The sequence below is a fragment of the Podarcis muralis genome, chromosome 13 (assembly GCF_964188315.1).
Source record: "Podarcis muralis chromosome 13, rPodMur119.hap1.1, whole genome shotgun sequence".
Classification (NCBI taxonomy): Eukaryota; Metazoa; Chordata; class Lepidosauria; order Squamata; family Lacertidae; genus Podarcis; species Podarcis muralis.
Window position 1 is genome coordinate 30,790,259 of NC_135667.1, and position 3,817 is coordinate 30,794,075.

Consider the following 3,817-nt stretch of genomic DNA (forward strand, 5'->3'; position numbering starts at 1 on the left):
CTATTCTCTGGCTGCTTTTATTTTTCTTGTCAGTAGCGCTGACGCTCTTTTAGAGTGGTAGGGTGTTCCTTGTATTGCATCAAAGACAAACATCCCTCTCCCCATTGTTCATAGCTTGGATTGACATTCCCCTGATTGCAGACGTGTGGCACAAGATCCCAGGCTTGTTGGGAGTAGGTTCCTTAATGGATCAAGCTGTTTAGGGCTTTAAAGCAGGCGTGGCCCATTATTACCATAAATCTTTGTTTACATGTCCTTTACTAGCAGGTGCCAGGTCAGGTTATAGGAATTAAAAAACAATTACCGTCCCTGGAATAGGGCGTGCCTGGAAAACAAACGTTTCCGGTGTCAAAGGCCAAGGTAAAAAGGCATGTCTTCAGCACTGTCTGAAAGCTGTATAATGAAGAAGCCAGATTCACCTCTTTGGGGAGGGAATTAACACAATTCTGAGGGGGGGTGGAAATGCCACTTTTAACACTCAGGACAATCTGTAGGCTGTCTTTCAGGTATTTGGGGCCTCCTCTCCTCCAAGAGTTTCCTGTGAAATAGAGTTGATTTGCTAAACCACTGTAGCTCTGTGAACGGAACAGGGTCCTCCGAACAACTCTCAGCAACCTTAACAAACTACAGATCCCATAATTCTTTGGAGGAAGTCATGAATTTTAAAGCGTCATGCTGCTTTAAATGCATACTCCTCCACTGATTAAATTGGAGCATCCTGTTTTTGGGTGCCCAGAAAGATGCATGTCCCTGTTTCCTCCTGGAAAATGTTGGAGGTTATGGAAATGAATGTTGTGAGTGTAGCCCAAGCCTGACACACAGCGATGAATCACATTTTGCCACCAAAAATGTAGCATGATTGACTCATGGAAGCCCATGAAATCCGTCGGCATGAGACAAATATCTATTTCACAATTCACACGTTTACCTGAGCCTTCACAGCCACACTGAAGACTCCTCGCTTGGTGCCTTCTGGTGCATTCTGGGTAAACCCAGACCTTCAGCTGCATAAGAAACAGGCAGAGAAAAACAGCCACAGATTAAAATGTGTCCACAGACCACATCTTTGGAGATCACAGTGCAATGTTACTATTTCCTCACTCTTTCCAGTGTATTTTGGCCTGTCACTCAAGCTGCTAACGGTCTAGCTAGAAACCAGTTAGAAAATATGAGACTGCATCGGGACTGAGGATATGCCTACCCTGAATGCCCTTCTGCCCCCAGGAACAGCTGCAGTTCCTCAGTAGGGCAAAGTCTTTTCTCCTTTGTTCCCTGGGGCGGATGGCTCTAAAGTCACATTCTCCTTATAGTCATGCCTGGCACACATCCTTTCTTTACTCACCCACCTGGCAAAATCCTCTTCCAAATATCTGGTGTGCAGAGCAAAATATTTCACCACCCCAGAGCCCAGGAATCTGCCTTCTACCAGGGAGGATCTCTCCAAGGGCATGGGTACAGAAACTTCCCCACCACCTGCTGCTACTTAAATTAATATTTCTCAGCTGGAGATGCCAGCGGCTGGAGCCATTGTGTTTGCAAAGCATGCACTCTACCCCCACCCCAAGTGATGGCCCCTCCCAGGGGCTGCTGCAGTCTCATAGGGTCCTTTTGACTCCTCTCCCACCAGCCATCCTTTCCCAGCTACTCCCCTCCCAGAGCTGCACCCCTCTCTGCATGTGCTCTCACGTTCTGCTGCAGCAGGGTCCTTGTGATGTGATCCATGGTGTCTCTGGCTGACCTCTTATTACTGTGGTGGACAAAAATGAATTTGGAAAACCACGGGGTGAAGCCGAGTGGGCCCATGTACATCATCTCCTTTTTGGTAAGTATCACACAGCAGTCAGGATATAACTCCGCTATCACTTGGGAAGGAAGAAAGACTTTGTTAATGGGGCTTTTGGGTCCTTTGCATTCTGACACTTTGTGAGAAGGCTTTGTGGCTAGAAATTATTCTTCCTGGATCTTCCCTGCTCCCAACCCATCTTCCTGGACATGTATTCAGCTTTCATAGTGGTGAAATAAATTGTAAACATTGCCATTCTTCCAGTGTTATTTTCCTAGAAAAACAGATGCCGATCTTGCCATGAACACCTCCATGGTTCTCCTAGAATGGCAATTATCTTTTAGTTTGGAAAATCCCCACCACCACCCTGGCACCAATTTGATTTTGAGCTTTAAGCTCACATCTTTTCTTCCTCTCACATGCATGCTGTGCTTCTATCTTGCCTCCTCCCTGACGCTGGAGATGGAGCACAGCAGTGCCAGATCTACAAATTTTGCCACGATGGGCAAAAGTCTATGCTGCCACCTTCCTCACATGCAGGTGGGTCAGAGACGAACCATTCTGTTGCAGACATACAGGCCTCAGGCAGAGCCATAAGCAGCCGTGGGCAGGGCCAGGATGGAAGGATGAGCAACCAATGCCCCTTGAGGACCAGGAGAGGGAGAAATCTGTGGTTAAGATGGTGGGGCGTTGAGGGAGGTGTCCATGAGGGCCTGTCCAGATCTCAGTGATGAAGAAGGAGACAGGGCAACCCTGAGGGGTCCTGGGCTTAGATAAACAAACGGAGGGGGGGTGCCTGTGCTGCAGCACACCCTCCCCTTCCTTCTCCCACACTTCATCTGCATCATAGTCAGGAAGCAGAGCAGGATGTCGCTTGCTGCCTTCCCAACCTACCTCCCAGGACACCCGTCCCTTTGATCTCGGCCTGGATTATGCTCCTGATAAAATTTGCATCTTTTCCAAATAAGTTTCAACGCAAAATTCCGAAAGCGACAGGCTAGCAACATACCCAGAATATCGAGAATGGACTGATGGTTGGCAACAACCATATATGGCACCTTGGTATTCAGATTCTCGGAGCCTCGAGCTATGATCTTGACGCCAAGGAAATGTTTCATTTGCCACATCACAAAGCAAAGAATCCTGCAGGGGGCAGAAAACAGGCAGTCAGGCTGGTCAGTGTGAACAAGGAACACCACGGAACTACATTTATTTGCACGTTCATACCTTGCCGCCTAAGCAAAATAATTGAGGAAGCTTACACTGTGTACAAAATACAATAAAAGAGATGAATTACTGGGAAGAAGGAAATACAATCCCCTCCCTGCCACCTTCAATTATCACAACTCCCACTTTGCTGCTGAATCTCTAGGAAATAGTCCCAGCCCAGAAATGGCTGCTAAAGCTGCTGGTTGTTAGTATCTCACAGACTAAGATAGAGATGGGGACCCTGTGGCTTTTCCTTGTTGCTGGACTCCGAATCCCATCAATCCCAGCTGGTGAGACCAATGGTCAGGGATGCTGGGAGCTGTAGTCCAGCCAGGTCTGAAGGGTTTCAGCTTCCTTACTCCATGTTGTAAGCCACATTCACGCTTACATTTTGAGGGAGGGGGTAGGATTGCCCCCCCCCTTGCCCCTGCATATACCAGTAGGCATATTGTTGCACCCCCATCCCAATCTTACAGCAGAGTGAGATTTCAGGGGTCTCTGCACTTACCCAATCCTTTTGGGATTGAGGTAAAATGGAGACTGTGGTGTCTTTATGATAGATAGTTTATTTGCACATACATACAACCTGAGTTTGGGGAATGGGATTCCCAGCATTTACAGCCCAAGAGAATCTCACGCGTCACACATATGTGCAAAGTCTGTCTCAGACTTTAAAGAGACTTCGGCCATGGCTCTGCGTCTCTCCCTCCCACTTGCAGACTCGAGAGGACGTTTCTTCCCCACCCCCACAATGTGCTCTGATCCCACCATGTTCTCAAGCTTGCAAAACTTTTCCCACCCCAACTGTTCACTTACATCAGCCCC